Source organism: Pteropus alecto, unplaced genomic scaffold, assembly GCF_000325575.1.
Source record: "Pteropus alecto unplaced genomic scaffold, ASM32557v1 scaffold659, whole genome shotgun sequence".
Taxonomy (NCBI): Eukaryota; Metazoa; Chordata; class Mammalia; order Chiroptera; family Pteropodidae; genus Pteropus; species Pteropus alecto.
Window position 1 is genome coordinate 1,327,907 of NW_006442482.1, and position 18,096 is coordinate 1,346,002.

General features: G+C 38.1%; 1 protein-coding gene across 2 annotated transcripts in view; it reads right to left on the minus strand.

Annotated features, from left to right (window-relative positions):
• Positions 1-18,096, minus strand: part of PDK3 (pyruvate dehydrogenase kinase 3) — a 62,488-nt gene that overhangs the window by 43,578 nt on the left and 814 nt on the right. The window lies entirely within an intron of this gene.

Below are 18,096 nucleotides of genomic sequence, written 5' to 3' on the forward strand. Positions count from 1 at the left end.
GAGTTGGGGGGATGGCAAAAAAGGGCAAAGGGATTAAGAAGTACAAATGGATAGTTACAAAATAGACATGGAAATATAAAGTGTAGCATAAGGAAAATAGTTATCAATGTTGTAATAAATATGTAAGGGGAAGAGGGGTACTAGATTTAGTGGGGTGACCACTTTGCGAGTTATATAGATCTCTAATCATTATGCTGTACTACTGAAACTAATATATTACTATATGCCAACTATAATTTTAAAAAACTCATTGAATTGTACAATGTAAATACGAGCAACTAATTATCTAATATATTTCAATAAAGCAGGAAAAAAAACAGACACATAGATCGATGGAACAGAATAGAGAACCTAGAAATAAATCCACACCTATATGGTCATTTACTCTATGACAAAAGAGGCAAGAATATACAATGGGGTAAAACACAGTCTATTCAATAAATAGTGTTGGGAAAACTGGACAGACACATGTAAAAAAATGAAACTAGACCACTTTCTTATACCATATACAAGAATAAACTCAAAATGGATTAAAGACTTAAATGTAAGACCTGAAATCATAAAACTCCTAGGAAAAAAACATAGTCAGTAAACTCTCTGACATTGCTGTTAGTAATATTTTTCTTCTGATATATCTCCTTCCTTAGGCAAGAGAAACAGAAGAAATGATAAACAAGTGGGACTACATCAAACTAAAAAGTTTTTGCACAGCAAAAGAAACCATCAACAAAACAAAAAAACGCTCTACCAATTGGGAGAAGATATTCACCAGTGATACATCCAATAAAAGGTTAATATCCAAAATTTATAAAGAACTCATACAACTTAACACCAAAAAACCAAACAACCCAATTAAAAAATGGGCAGAGGACCTGAACAGACATTTCTCCAAAGAAGACATACAGATGACCAAGAGACATGTGAAAAGATGCTCAGCATCACTAATCATCAGAGAAATGCAAATTAAAATGACGAGATATCACCTCACACCTGTCAGAATGGCCATCATCAATTAATCAACAAAAAACAAGTGCTGTCGAAGGGAACCCTTGTGCACTGTTGGTGGGGCTGCAAATTGGTACAGCCAGTACAAAAAAGAGTATAGAGGTCCCTCAAAAATTAAAAATAGAACTACCTTATGATCAGCAATTCCACTTCTGGGTATTTCTCTGAAGAAATCCAAAACACTAATTTGAAAAGATACATGCATCCCTATGTTCACTGCAGCATTATTTACAATAGCCAAGACACAGAAGCAACCTAAGTGCCCATCGACAGACGACTGGATAAAGAAGATGTGGTATATGTATAGAGTGGAATATTATTCAGCCATAAAAAAGGAAATCTTACCATTTGCAACAACATGGATGGACCTAGAGGGTATCATGCTAAATGAAGTAAGTCACAGAAAGACAAATGCCATAAGATCATTTATATGTGGAACCTAAAGAGTGAAATGAGCAAAACACAGGCAGACTCATAGATACAGAGAACAAGCATGGTTGCCAGATGGAACTGGGGTTGGGGGCCTGGGTGAAAAAGGTGAAGGGATTAAGAAGTACAAATTGGTAGTTACAAAATAGTCATGGGTATGTGAAGTACAGCATAGGGAATATAGTCAATAATATTATAAAAATTATGTATAGTGCCAGGTGGGTATTAGACTAATTGGAGGGATCACTTCATAAATTATATAAATGTCTAACCACTATGCTGTTCACTATTCAATATTATATGTAATATTGAATGTCAACTCTAACTGAAAAAGAAAAAAAAAAAGAATAGTGCCTATTTCATAGAGGCTGTGGAGAGGGTTAAAAAGTGTTTAACATTTAACATTAACAAGTTCTTAAAACAGCCTGAAGCCATGTGTGCCAATTCAAGTAGGCCGGTACTTGCTGAGCCCTGAGACTGAACTCTTCGGGCTCAGAACACTGCCTATATGATTCCACATGATTAAAAAAGGATTAAAAAGGATTAAAGTATGTTCTGTGTCCGTACTAACCGCTTCTATTTATTTTAAAATAAAAGACCTTGATTCTGCACTAACTAGAAAATTGAACTACTCACTCGGCATGGTCTAAGATGACCAAATTTCAGGAAGCATGGTATGCTAGCCTTCTTAGATTATCAGTCTTTTATAAACTAGTGTAGAAAGAAACTTTCTCTCTCTCTCTATCCCCCCTGGCACTGATTAGAGTGCCTCACCTATGGTAGCTTCTCAATGATTTATCGAAAGAATAGATAATACTTTCAGAAGTTTGTGTTTTTAAAAAAGTACCTGAAAAATCTCAGGTTTTGCCTCCTACATTCTAATTTAGCTTTTGAGACAAATTCTTTGTACTCAGATACCTTAATTATACATCAGCTTAAACAGGGAGATAAGTCTTTTTTAGTTAATTAGCAAACCTAAAAATAAATATAAAATGCCTGATTTTCTTTAACTATTCTGTGGTTTTCCTCATATAAGTTGAAAGTATTTCATCCTGTGTATTAATGCTGGATACTCGGTTTAAATCAAAGGGTTCCAATAACCTTATTTTTAGTAAACTTATCCCCCTCCCCCCCAAAAAAACTTTTCGTTTTAATTGAATGTCCTCTCAAAAGGGTTCTGTTTTAATGTCTTCTGGCATATTGAGTATTTTCCAGTTGTTCTTTCCAGTTACTTGACTTCATTTTCCTCCCACTTATATGGCTTTTCTATATTCCTTGATTTTGATTTTCTATTTTTATTCTGTATTTCCCTATATGCTTCACCTTATTCAAATTTATCAATTAAATTACTCCCTAGTATCAGTTCAGAAGATGACAACAAAGGAGTGGGTGAGGGGAAATTCTGACTTTAGTGAACACAAATTCGTCATTGGCTTTACACTGTATTTCTTCAGTCGTTTTTCCTCATTTGATGACCCTTTCATTCTCTTGTTTTCTGTTTTTCATACTTTTCCCTTTCACCGAGAAGTTTGGAGACAATTACTACATTTGCAAAAGGTATGATTTGATTTGTCTAGAAAGGTTCTGAGTAGCTTCCCGTTCATCAAGACATAGGACGTATAGACATAGAAACACAAATGACTTTTGATTTGATGCAGGGAGCTCCTTCAGTGATGGTCACCATAAGAAAGGGGCATTTGACTAGCCTTCTGAGAACAAGAGTTCAGACTTATTATTCTTTATACCTGATGTGCATTGTGGCTTGTATTTCCAGTGACTCTTTAATCCTCTTTTCGACTAATTTACAGGAAGCAGGAATAAAAACAATTATTTCTTCACTTAATGAAGTGACCTGAAAATATGCCTCATCAAGAGGGCTGAGCACCTGCCCCCCCTAAAATGTAGAGTCTCCTCTCTGGGTTACTTGAAGTCTATCTTTGCCCACATCTCAGCTTTCACACACGGTAGGGGATGGTTTGGGAATGGTAGTAATGGAATCAGGGAGTGGAAAAGGGTAGAAGCAACTGGAAAACTTACCATCAAGGCATCAAAAACAAAGAGAATGATCAACTCATTCAGATAATATTGCTTTTTCTAAATACTGTCAATTAAATGTTTGAGTTTGCAATGTATTTTTACCATTATGTTAAAATGGATAAAATACAACCAAGAAAATAACATCTTAGGGGCAGTTCTTTGATTTTTCTCCAGTTGTGGTTATAAGATTTCACTCTTTTGAAAACATTGAATTTTAGAATCATAAGTAATTAATTGTTGGGCTTACCAGAGCTAAACAATGATGAATTGAATAGTCAGTCTCTCAAAGAAACAACCTAACGCGTGAATGGAGAGCTACCAAATGATTGTGAATATTCTTCAAGATTCCCTTTTGTTTTTTTTAGCTTCATTTTTAAAGTGTTTGTTTTACTTCCACGTCCAGAAGTACTATTTTACTGCCTGAGAAGTTTAACAGTGTTCCTTTGTTTGGGAAGTTATTCCTGAATTTAAAGAGATCAAAACAGGTAGCAGATTTGGGGTCTCCCAAAGTTGAGGCTACCCTCACTGTAGGCCGGACCTTGTTATTATTACTAATAGTGAGCCAGAAACTTCAGAGCCAAAGACTGGAAGTTTCACACGTACCTCATTCCCTATCACATTCAATGCCCCAACAACACCCAGAAGTGACACTACTTCTTTGGGCCCAACTACTCACAGATGTGATGGGTCACAGATTCGGACAGGACACAGGAGAGATGGCTTATCTGGGACCTCAGCTGAAAAAACTCAAAAGCTGGAAAAGTGACTAGACCATGGGGGGGCTGGACGTATCTGAAGACTCCCTAACTCATGAGTCTGACCCAACAGGCACTGCCTATTGGAGCACTGCCGGATGGCCTCTCCATGGGTTTCCTCATAGCATGGTGGCCTTGGGCTAGTGGGATTCTTCCATGGGTTTGGTAAACAAGGTTGAAGCTGCATGGCCTTTTATGATCCAGCCTCAGAAGTCACACAGGTAGCCCCCTTCTGACATACTTAACAGATCAAAGCAGCCACAGCCTGCCCAGACTCCAGGGAAGGAGATCAGACTCAATCCTCTTGATGGAGGGCTGGCAAGGGCACATCGTAGAAAAGTATCGTCATGACCATCTTTGGAAAATGACATCTGCCCTAAGACGTTCATGAGGAGATATAGAAGATGATTTGTTTCTCGAATTATATTTTAAAGCTTTCTTCTATTGCCTGAATTTGCTTTCCTCTGGGGTCATTTTTGGCCACTAACTTACCTTAGTTTCTCTCTTTCACAAGGGGGCTTCCCTTGGATGTCTGGTGAGCCTTGCTTGTTCAGCCATGTTTGAGAGCGGGGCAGCCTAAAGACTAAGTGAGCACCCAAAACACCAGATCACATAAGACTTCTGAGTGAGGGTCCTAACACCACACCAGCTTTCCTAATTCTCCTTAAATAGTTCATTCAGGGTCTCTGGAGAACACCCTCTTTATCCTTTACTTTGCCTAGGGGTAACTGTGTGCCTAATAATCTTTAGATGGTCTTTAGGGTAGAGGGTGACCCTTCTGTTTGCAGACTTCCAATTCATTCTCCAGTTTTCGCCCAGCCAGCCCTACCTGTCACTCCCATCCTCTACCCCTGGTACTGCATAACTGAGGTGGGAGGCTCTGCTATACCTAGCTCTGCAGCCTCCTTGGCCACGGTGCCTTCTGAGTATGTTCTAGACCTGAGCTGTCCAGTACAGGAGCCTTCAGCAATTAAGGGAAATTTGAATATTCAATTTTATTATGCTATCGATGATAAATTCCCCAAGTGTGATAACTGAGTCACAGCTATTCGGAGACTACTCTTATGCTTAGGATATACATAAGTATCTAGGGGTAGTCATGCTGTCTGCGACGTACTCTAAAATGGTTCAGCCAAAAAATCATGTATAGAAAAGGAGGGAGGGTGGGAGGGAGATAGGAACAGGGATGGACTGGGTGAGGAGGAGATAAAATACAAATACAGTAAGTCCTCACTTAATATCATCAACAGGTTCTGCAACTTTAACCAAAATAATGAATAATGAAACCAGTTTTACCACAAGCAAATTGATATAAACACAAGTTAGGTTCCTATGGCATCTCATCAACATTACAGTGACACATTATTCGAGGACCTGCTGTACGGCAAAGTAACTGGTGAATCTAGGTGCTAGGCATGAATGTTAACTATATTGTTCTTACAACTTTTCCCAGGGTCAGAAAATTTTCCAAATAAAAGGTTTAGGAGGTACATTGTAAATGACCTAAATATTGAGTAATAAGGGAATAGTAAAATAAATTACAATATTGCACATTTACATGGGGAAACATGCAGTCATTGAAGAATCTTTTTAAAGAAAAAAAAAAAAAGGTTTCCCTATAACAAGAGCCAGTCTGTTATTTAAAACACACACACACAAAAAAACAAACCTACTAGAGCCATTCTATTCTTAAAAAAAAAAAAAAAAAAGTGGGGTCTGAAGCCCATGGTACATACCTTCATGTAATGATTTTTGCTGCTCTTATAGGAAAAGAGGTTACAGGGTGAATGTGGTGGGGTCCCTAATAGTGGTAATACAAGGGTTATGGGTCCCTCCCTGGAGAACATGTGTGTCTGTGCTGAGGAAAAGCAAGTCATGTCCACTAGCAGCACCTTGATCCTCTCTCTTTAGAGATCCTATTTGTTTACTCTTTTGAAATAGTATGTCCATGAACGGAATAGTGAGAAATCTGCCCCTCTGTATGTCAGATAAGGTCAAAGCAAGTTGTAAATGGATTTCATCGTGGGCTGACAGTTTGTGCCCTCCACTTGGGCAACTCCTCCGCCACAGCCCCCAGTCACCGAGTTCTATAACCTGTGGGTCTCAGGATTTCTCAGAAAATGGAAGAGTCCATTATTAGCACAACGCCTGGCCCACTGTAAGTGTTTAATATTTCTTGATTAGAACCGAAAGTTAAAATACCTAGTAAGTTTCAGTATAAACTTACTATAGTAAAACTCAGTGGTTCAAGCTAACATTTGCTGGTAATGGTAAGTTCCTCTTACAAACAGATCTTTGAAATCTTTAGAGGTAGGGGAAAGGTAGACAGGAAGGTGATAATAAAGTGGCAGTAACTGTCAATACAGTGTGCTGGGCCAGAGAATGGAGAAAACAGCATGAACGTGTTCAGAACTGATTATGACAAATAGAGCTTTGACCAGCGAGAGAGCATGTGAGTAACAATCACAGCCAAAGCCACCACACTGATCCATATCAACCTAATTCCAGAGAGGGGTTTAGGATTTAGTCCTAATGGTGGATTGGTGAATTATAGGATGTCTTGTTGTCATGGAAGCAGGAATAGTTAAGTAAAGGTCACATCGTACTCATCTTTGAGTTAATTGAGGCAAAATGTTAAGTTAACCATTACAGTGAACGAAAAGGATCCAAAGTCAGTCAGGCTCAAAGCACAAATGAGCCGAAAGGGCTATGTTTCTTGGGAAATGATCGGTTTATATAGCTGGGACCTTCAGCCAACAAACTTTAAGATAATTAACATTTGAGGTTAAGAGCTCCCTATACGGTTTTTATTCTTAGCAGGAAGCTGATTTCATCCAGGAAATGCTGTGTCACTAATTTCCCATAATAAAAGCATAGCCAACAATTACTGAGCACCTACCATGTTCCATGCATTGTGCTGCACGTTCTCGCTTCCATTTGTGTAACAAGCCTATGATCAGATACTATCATTTCCATTTTGTAGATAAGGACACTGAATGTAGTAGGATTAAGTGATTAGCTCAAGCTCCCACTGGTGGTAGGCACCAGAAATCAAGACTTAAGTACAAGTCTACACAGACTGCTTCTCATATTCTCAGGGACAATAGGCATTACTAATGAGTGGTGGGGGCTCTCAGAATAAGAATGCTTTCGGTGCAAATAAATAAGTAGGTATCAGTCTGACAGCTCAGAAATGATAAGACTGGATGACCTTTAGATTATGCAATTTCTTGATTCCCTAACAGAACAAATTTAGTCAAAACCTCAACATTACAAATACGCCGTTTGCTAGAAAGAATTGCATTGGGGCGATGGTATATTATGTTGAAAGAAATGGTATATTATAGTGAATGAAAACACATAGATTTAAAAGCTCAATCTACCTGAATTTTAATTGTGGTTTTGCCCCAACTTTACTCAGGCAAGATACTTAAACCATCTAAGCTTTAGTGTCTTTAATCAAAGAAATGGAAACATCTACCTCACCTGGATATTATGAAAATTATCGCTACATCTGCCCACTATCGTGTCTGTTAGAGAGTGGTACACAAAGGTAAGCTGCCTTTGCCTCCTAAAAAGAATAATTTCCCGTTTCTTTTGGAAGGGGAGGCCGAGATGTTATACCAACAACTAGCCGTTGGTCTAGGCAGTCTCTTCGTTACTCAGGGCTTCTGCTTTCCCACGTGTGCAACCGGGGAGGATGGACAGATGATATTTAAGTTCAAGCTCCCACTGAATGGATTGAAGAGAAGATTTTGGTTTGTGTCTCTACATTTTACAGTTATTTATATTACACCAACTTTGCCTAATAATGTACATCCTGGAACAACTCTGGAGAGCACTTCTCAGAGTAAGCAGCCCAGGAAAGGAGCTAGAAATCAAGAAAAAGAGTACGTACACACATTTACGTCTGTTCTTCTGTTTGTATTCTCCATCCAGAAAGCCTCCAAGGACACTTTGGATAAAGGACGATTCAGTTAACACCTCACACTTTCCCATAAAGCCACCCCTACTACACGAACCTCCAAGGGAGAGGTAGGGACAGCAGGAAAAGCATGCCGCAAACTCACAGGATTCAGAAAATGTGGTGTATAGCTCTTTGTTCATAGCTCTCGGGCTTGGGCAAAAATTTTTACCAGATCTAACATAATTCGTAACTCTGGAAGCACATTACAATCACCTGGGTAATTCAAAATACCACGCCTAGACCCTACCCCCAGAAATTGATTTAATTGGCTTGTGTGGGGGGCAGGTGTCACTAGTTTTCATTGCTCCCCAGATGATTCTCGTGAGCAGCGAGGACTGAGAACAACTGACTGGCATCTAATCACAAAAAAGTCAACGAGGGAACAAAATCAAAGAACCCCTCAGGGCCTCAGAGAGTGGCTGTGAAACATCCTAAGCTTCTCTATTTACCCATCCTTTTTTAGTCTCTATTCTCAGGTTTGAGTTTTGTTTCAGCCTCTTAGGAAAGCAACCCAGGAACATCTTCATAGTCTTGAGACTTTTCAGCACTATCGACTATCTTTTTTCTCTTCCTTTTAGACAATCCTAAAAACCACTGATCACATTCACGTAGGAAATGGCTGTACTTCGAGATGTGGTGATTCTTGACAAGCTGTGACAGTGCACTTGTCGATCCTTTCTTCTAGTGTGTTTTGTTCCCATACTACACCCAAACTTTACCTGCTTTCTCAGCTGCAGATAAAACCCTGAGTATGCTCAGGTCTATGGAAATGTAACAATTTGTTGGGAAAAGGGATGGTATGTGACCAATTTCAAAGGGCCCTACTGTATTCTGGCCAAAAACACATGGGAAAATATTTAACTTCATGTTTTGGGAAAATGCTAGAGAGAAACTTAGTATTTTGTTCCCAACAATGAAACTACTATATACTGACCTTCATGCCCCAGTAAGAAAGAAAGCGACCCTGGTCCAACTCAAATGGTCAAGCGGAATCATAAGTCTAAGATTGAAAATAAAATCATGACTGCTTGGATAATGCTTAGGGAAATAATCTACCACTGAGTTAGAACCCAAAATATTCAATTAGAGGAAATATAAATATCGATGCATGTAAAGGTAATAGTTTGCTGTAATTTTGGTGTCATTCATTATGGCAGAAAGTATAATCTCAATAAACATGACCCGCTGCCCAGGAACAGGGTGTTCCTTAGGGGATATGAAGGACACAATCAAACCAAGCTCTGCCACAAGGCCAAGTATGGAGGTGAACTGCCTCCACCCTGCCATAAAAGCAAAAGAGGCTAACTGAAGATGCTTCCAGGCTGGTTTCAATCAACACCTCGTAACCCATTCACGATCCCGAGCACATTTTCTATAAGTTAACTAATTTATCAAGAAGAATAAGTGGTCAAGAACAAGAATTTCTAAAAACCTAAGATAATGAAGAACTGACCTCGCCAGATTTTAACACTAATTACAAGATAAAAGTTAGCATATAATATTTAGCTCAAATCAGAAAAGTTGTCCTTATTGAATAGAATCCATAAATACAGTCTGTGAACTTAGGTGATAAACAACAGAAAGATTTAAGGTATTAATAACTGCTGCTGTGCAACTGGATAGCAGAACAGGGCAAAAGTGAGTTAGCTCCAAAAGTCCCATCAGAAATGGCAATAAATTCGAGGGATTTAGTAACAATTTATAAATGTTATAGGTGATAAATCTGACCATGATTAAAGCACTGCGAAAGACTGAGTGTATTTATTTAGTGCACTCAGATTGTGCACTAAATAAAAACGAAACCAATATTCAATATTAGCATATAAATATAAGGGCAAAAGTTGGAAGGCTATCACAAAAAAAATAGATGGAAGAATTATGGGTGATATTCTTTGCAAATGCCTTTAATTGTATACTATCATAACTACTTCACCAGAGAAGGGAACACAGTGGAAATAATATCGCACAGCACAATAGCTTACTATGTGCCACAGAGACACAAGGAATTCATGATACAAACGATGAAAACTCCTGGTTACAGTTACTAAAGGTCAAGGGCGCTTTACGCACAACAAAATGCAGAGAATAAACGCAATGTGGGGGAAAAAAATACTACTGTTAGCTTCTATGTTACCCATTATACAATTAAAAATCCTAAAACCTCATTTTGGCAGGGCTGTGGAGAAACTGGTACACTTAAAACTTTAGAGACGGCCCTGTAGATTAAAGCTATAAAATTCCTCAGCCCTTTCACATGGTAATTCCACCCTATAGGTAAACTGCTGATTACCTGGAAGTCTTAGCTACCCTAAAAGTCACACTCCAGTTTACTGTTACAGGCTTTATCATTTAAATGCAAATTAAGAGCAAACATTTCACAGCTTCTCTAACAGGGAACCTAATTAACTTAGACTAAGGGGTCTAAAAAGTTTCTGTAAAGGGCCAGATGGTAAACATTTTTGGCTTTGTGGGCCAAACCTTGTGTGGCAGCTACGCAACTCTGCTGTTGAGGAGAAAAACAAGTCAAAGACAATATGTAACAAATGGGCATGGCCGTGTTGCAATAAAACTTTACTTACAAAAACAGGTGTTTTCAAAACCCATAGTGTACCAAAGAGTGAACTCTAAGGTAAATTATGGATTTGTGGGTGATAATGACTGGCCAATGTGGGTTCATCAACTGTAACAAATGTCCCAAGCTGGTGCAGGTTGTCGATAGTGGGGGAGGCTGTATTTGTGTGGGAGTTCCCTCTCCTTTCTGGCCAATTTTGCTGTGAACCTAAGACTACTCTTTAAAGTCTATCAATTAAAACAAAACTAAACCCATGGCTGGCCCTCGGGCTATAGCTGCACAACCTATCTTAGACTACAATATTCCTAAAACAAAAGGATTTGCCCAACTCTGAAATCAGATTATTATGGAAGTAAAATAAATGAAAGCCAAAAAAAAAAAAAAAAAGGAAAGTGGTGATATTTTGTGATTTCATTCAGTAATAAAAACAAGGCTTCCTAAATTGACAACAGTCTGATCAATTCTCCAATGCTTAACAGGAGGAAACGCAATCATCACTAGGGTCAGTAAGTGGGGCCATCTCTCTCCTTCAAAACACACACACACACACACACACACACCACACACACACACACACACACACCACCCCCCCAAGACGTTGGAACAAAGCCAGAGCTATGCCTCTAGCTCTCAGAGCCTGATAAATCAGGTTATGTTGAAATCTAGCCCTATCAGATCGTTAAGGCCCAAAAGGCCAATTCTTTCTCTAAATTTTAAATACCGATCAAGATGCATTAAGCCACCTTAGATATCTCTATCCTAAATGAAACTGTTCTCTTCCCCTTTAATTCAGAATAGTTGGCTTCTATCTCCAGATGGTTTAGTATAATTTTGGGCAACTCCTCACAGGAAAAAAAAAAACATTACTGCTTACAGAAAAGGTGTGTCATGTACGTATATGTAAACATACAAAATAAACACACGTGGAAACAGAATGCAATAGTTTTTCCCTTTTCCTAACACAATTAAAAAAATAACCCAAAAACTTTTCATCTTCTCCAGAAACAAAATCACTGCTCTCCCCAGGCTTCAAGGAGCATAATGACTTAAAAACCAAAGACTTTTCGAAGAGCAGTCATTTGGAAGCAAAGCCGACCTCTCAGTGGGTGTTAGAATCTTAAAATACTTTCTAAAGGAAAACAGAGGCGGCTGGGCCCTTAAACCTCAAGAATAGTAAACGCAGGGAAACTGGCTGCTGTCTTCTAATAGCCAAAGGCTCCGAGGTTCACAGAACCAGTGTGATCTTGGGAGACATCTTTTCTGTGAAAAGAAAGGCAGAGTTGCCAGACAACCTGCTTTCTGCTGCTTTTATTTGGGAGATGCTATATTTAAAAGTGGGGACATTACAGAAGTTTAAACTTATATAAGAACGGACACAATGAAAGTGACATAATGTTTAATAACCTTTATATGAAATCAGTAATCACCATTTATGGAACACCCACTCTGCGCAGAGAGCAGACAGCTAAGGAGGCTGCGAAAGGTGACAAAGAAGAGGCGAGGGCCCACTCTCCTCAAAGAGACAGTGTAGAATACAGTAACAGAAGCCAGGAGCAAATGTCTTTAATACAAGTACAGCTATGCAAAGGACAAGTGCAAAGGAACTAGGAAATAAAATAGGAAGTCTGCAGAGAGGGGATAAAAGTGATTAATGAAGGAATCAGAAGTGGACAGGGTAAAAATGAATGATGAAAAGCATGTCCGAATGAAAATGTGAATCATTTTCAATGAACTCATTCAAGATTCAGAAGATTCTATCTTTAACTCGTCATAACGGTCCAAGTTCTCCTTTTCTCATATCACTGAGAACTTTTAATTCATAACTATATAATAGAAAGACAGACCTCAAGCTTTGCAAATATAACAACGAACTACCATAACATTAAATGCCATTCAAAGAAAAGAATTTGGTCTTCATATCCTGACAGTGACAGGTTCATAGGGGAAAAAAGGAGAAGTTATATTGAGAAATAAAATCAATAAATGTTTATTCTGACCATTAAAATGTGATGTCCCTATTACTTCTAATAAAGAATATATACTATCTGAAGCCTCACTGTCCAATAGAATATGTGAGCCACATACATAATTTTAAATTTCCTAGCAGACACCTTAACATAAAAAGAAACAGGTGAAATTTTTTTTGATATTTTATTGAATCCAACATATCCAAAAAATTATCATTTTAACATAGAACCAATACAAAAATATACTGAGATATTTTACTATTTTCATATTAGTCTATGAGACTCAGTATCTTATATCTCCATTCGAAGCTAAATTTGTATGAGAAATAATTGATCTATAATTTGATTTCATCAAATTTATAGTTAAGGTAAATTCGCATCTCCAAATTGTTACAAATATACTTAAAAGTTTTCCAATTAACTTAATCAAGCATGTTTTAAATTAAAATTAAATCAATTCAGTTTCTCAGTCACACTAGCCACATTTCAAGTGCTCAATAGGCTCAAGTGACTAGAGGTGACTCTACTAAACGATGAGGGCCTAAAGAAAAAAAGAAATAATTATAAAGACAATCACTGGAACCAAAAATTCAAAGCCAATTATTAAAAGAAAAATAATAAAGAAAATAAGATATACAATATAGCAGAAAATTAAGGTACTAAAAACAAAAAGCAAAATAAAAATATAGCTGTTTATCATTACAGATGACAGATGTCATATCGATAAATATAATTGGTTAAACTTAACCACATAAAAGAAAAAGTTCGACTTACAAAGCAAACCCAACTTTATACTATATTTCAAGGCAATATTTAAAACAAAGTAATTCAGAAAGCCTGTAAATAAAAGGATGGCAATGCTTTACCAGAAAATGTGAACAAGAGGAAAATAGGGATCTAGATCTCAATGTCAAATAAGGTTGAATCCAGGCCAAAAAAGCATTAAACTATTAAAAGGACAGCACTCTATCACTAAAGGGTACAGCTCACAATGAGGACCTGACAGTTAACAACATCTAAGCAGCAAACATAACATTAACGGGCATAAAGCAAGAACCATAGGCCATATATGGAGAAACAGAATCATATTATTAGGAGACTTTAACTGCTCTCCAGACGTGACAGATCAAGCGGACTTTAAAAAAGTAAAAGTAGAGAAAACGTAACATAATTAATATGGTAGATCTAATATATCGAACTCTGCAACCTGAGAAGAGAGCACAACCTTCTTTTTGCTGCCAAAAGAACAGTCACAGGAAATGATCACATACTGAACTACAAAGTAAACATCAATAAATTAAATAATTATTCTGATAGCATTCTCTGATCACAATGCAACAGAACATAAAGAAAATTAGAGCTATAAAATTGTAGCCGTAAATACTGAAATAAAAAATTAATTAAAAATACTGAAATAAACAACAAAGCAGAAAAGAAAGTATTCTAGCCAAAAAAAAAAAAAAAAAAAAAAAACAACAAAATAACAAAATAAACCCAAGGAGATTAGGAGGACTTAATAAAGTCAAAGTAGACATTACTGAACTAGAAAACACGTCATGAAAGTAATAAACGAGTCCAATCATATAAGCCACCATGTAATCTAATCAAGAAAGGGGGGAGGAGAGAACAATATAAAAGAAATAAAGGAGGAAACAGCCACAGAGAAAATTAAGACTGATAAAAGACTATTATCTCAGCTATGCAAGTTGACTTAAAACCTCAATGACTAGGATAATTTCCTAGAGAAATATATCACAATGGGCTCTAGAAGAAACAGAAAATCTATACAGATCAATACCACAGGATAAAGTTGTCAAAGAACAATTGTCCCAAAAAAACACTTTGTTTAAAAGGTTTTATAGGGGGATTCTAACAAATCTTTAAAGAATAGGTAATTCAAAAGATAAATTGGTCTTAGAAAATAATTTTTTCTGAAACAAGCATGACATTGATAAGAAAACCTAACAGACTGCTCATACACACAACATCTGCAGACAAACAGCATGTGGACAGCAATATAATGAACCCAGGAGTTCATCATACTATTTTTTCTACTTCTGTATATGCTTAAAATTTTCCACAATAAAGAGCTAACCTAAACAAATGTTTACTCAAGGAAAACAATGCTGTCTAGATATCATTTTTCACTCATCCAAAGTTTGACAGCAATATGGCGAAAGTGTCGGAAAACAGACACTCTCAAACTTCTAGTGAAAGGATAAACAGAGGACCTCTGTGGAAACCAAGTTGACAGTGTTTATTAAAATTTCAAGTGCACATGTCCTTTGATGTAGTAATCCCTTGTTTAGGAATTTGTCCTATATATACACTCATACATGCATGAAATGCACACAGTAATTCACTGCAGCACTGGTTGCCATAGCAAAGATTTGAAACAACCTACTAGCCCTCAACAGGGAATTGGCTAATAAATTATATAGCACACTCATGTAAACAAATTTCAGAAGCCATAAAAAAGAAAAAAGTTCTTCAGATACAGATATGGAAAGCTCTCTAAGGTATTAAGTTTAAAAAGCAAGGTCCACACAAAAGTATAAGCAGCTGCTGTTGATGCAGAAACAGGGAGAGTAAGTGGGACAAAAGTGAGAAGCTGACTTTTCTGTCCTTTTGTACCTTCTGAATTTGGAAGCACGTGGCTATAATCTCAGACCAAAAAGAAAATCTCCTTTTAAAAAAAGCTCATCCTTTAGAAGGCACTATTGCCATTATAAACTCATAATCCATTTAGACCACTTGCTATTCTTGCTGTGCTTTGCTGTGTGTAAGGCCATATTTCAAGTAAGATTGAGTTCAAGAAACTTTTATTATTTAAAGGGCACAGAGAAAAAAGGCACATGTGAAAGGGGGACAGTACTCTAGATCCAGAAGATCATCTCATTAGTGGTTTTCAATCCTGGTTATGCTTTAGAAACACCTGGGGACCTTCTAAAAATACCAGTATCCTGCACCCCACCCTCAGACCATTTATATTAAAAGTTGGGGTGATGGGGTCCAGGTATGCAAACCACTGATGTAAATGCTTTTCAGCAGTGGTCCTCAACACAAGCTGATTTTGCTCCCCCAGGGGACATGGTGATGTCACAACTGGAGGGGTGGGCGGTGCTACTGGCATCTAGTGGGTACAGGCCAGGGATGCTGCTTTAGTAAAACTCCCACAATGCACAGGACAGCGCCCCCACAACAATGACCTGTCCCAAAATGTCAAGAGTGCTGAGACTGAGAAATTCTTCTTTAAAATAAAATCACTGCTTCTGAAGTAACAACCAGCTTTAGTCTTCACTCTTAAACAGGAAAGATACACTAGTATACCAAAGCTATTTCTGTGGCCATAGAAACGATATATTTGTTTGACGTGGTTCTAACAAATACTGAAGCATAAAATTCCACATATGCCCTTTCTCTGCTCCCTGTCCAGTTAGTTACTCAAGTCAAAAATTTATGTCCCATTTGTAAAGTAGCCATGGAGAAAGTCATAAAATTCACCAAGTGACAGCCTGGGGGTCAACATGGCCCATGCATCTATTTTGTTTGAGCCACAGGCCTTTTAAAATATATCGAATTGGTGCCAATCAGCTGCCCCTTCTGGAACCAGCATATACCTGGGAGTATGCCACGGTCCCCGTCTGGTCCTTTAAGCATCTGAGGTGCCCCCCGCCCCGCTGCAGTTTTCTCCAATCATACATGGGCAGAAATCCTCTTTATTCTTCTTCCCCCTCACCTTAAAAATATCCCCACACCCATTCTCAAACTTCCACATCACTTCTCAAAATGGAACTTCTATCAGGAGCTAGAAGAACTAAGAGAAAGGTACTAGTTGAGATGGCCTTTGTGAGACAACTCTTTTCTTCTAGTTGTCATTAAAGGTAAACCGTCTGCCACCTGATTCATCTCTGAGTATTACAAACTAGACTTTTAGTTTCTAACAAATTCCACTACAATTATATATGGCTCTTCTGTGAGCTTCCTTATAAGGAAAAGATTTCAATTATTAGGCTTCTTCCGTGATCCTAGATTAGTGTATCCCTCCAACCTCCCAAAACAGGTCAGAAGACTTTTATGGGAAATATCTAGCAAAAGATTTGGTAATTTTCTTTTCAAAAGCTCATCCCTTTTCCTTTGAAATTGCAATGACAGACTTTTGGAGCTGTGCTTTAGGGATTACCTGATATAATCCACATATTTTATTAATGAGGAGAGTGACCCCTAGTGAGGTTAGTCACTTAGCCAAGGCCACACTCTTGAGTTAGTGGCAGAGCAAGAATTAGAACAGTTGTTTCCAGATACTGGTCCCATGGGTCTTCCATGATAACACTATCCCCCACTGTGGTTTTCCTACTCAAATAACATCCTTGTCGAGACATCTATTAACATGGGTATATGCTAGCTGCTATAGAAATAAATCAAGCGAAACCTCGCCAAGCTGTTAGAGCTCTCGCTTCAACTTTGAGGGTGGAAGGGAGGAATTCGAAGTTTCTGGGTTCCTTTTGTTCCCTTTATTGTGACTTAACCTGACTCAGTTTACCCTAATGAAAGGTTGATACCTTCAGAATCCTCTCTAAACCATAAATTAGAGATGGCAAACGCACTATTTATAGATACCATGACATTTTCTTTCTAAACTCCGAAGTCAGGAGCTACCTTAAACCTTTAAAATTCCCACAAGTGGCCAGAGATAGTAAACAGAAAGCTTTGGATAGTGAAGTTTAAGATGCAAAGATCACCACCTCATTGAACTTTGACTTTCCTTATCATCCTCTGGCAAACTGGTTTCTTAAAATTTAATTTGTTCTCAACTTTAACCTACTCTCTCCCTATCCCAACTTAGATATGGACAACATCACATTTTGCATGTCAGTCTTCCCCAGGTGTTTGCTCTCCCTACTCCGCAGTTTAGTTTTCATGCCCATCGGACACCATACCTTGACATTTACATAAAATTCACTGAATGAACAGATGTGAATAATGGATTATTTTCCCTTGAGACCTTAGAACATCTTTGTTGCTCCATTTTATTTGTCTTCAAGGATGCTGAGTTCCATTGTGGTATCTGGGTGAGCATTTTTGGTTTCTTTCAGGTGTTTCACAACCAGCTCCCTCGCGTTCAGCAATTAGGAGTACTCGCTCGGCGGTTGGAAAGACACTACTCTGGGGAAACACGATCCAATTAACATAAGGTGGTGGAATCTATTCCCATCTCAGCTAGGCCTCAGGTAGGCTGGGGGTCGGGTACGCCGCGCTCCCACCTCAATCCGTGGAAGCTGCCTATCAGCCCACCTGATGCGGGAGAAGGTGGGTGGGACACCAACGGAGAGGCGCGACAGAAGGTGCTGGCAGAGAGGCCAG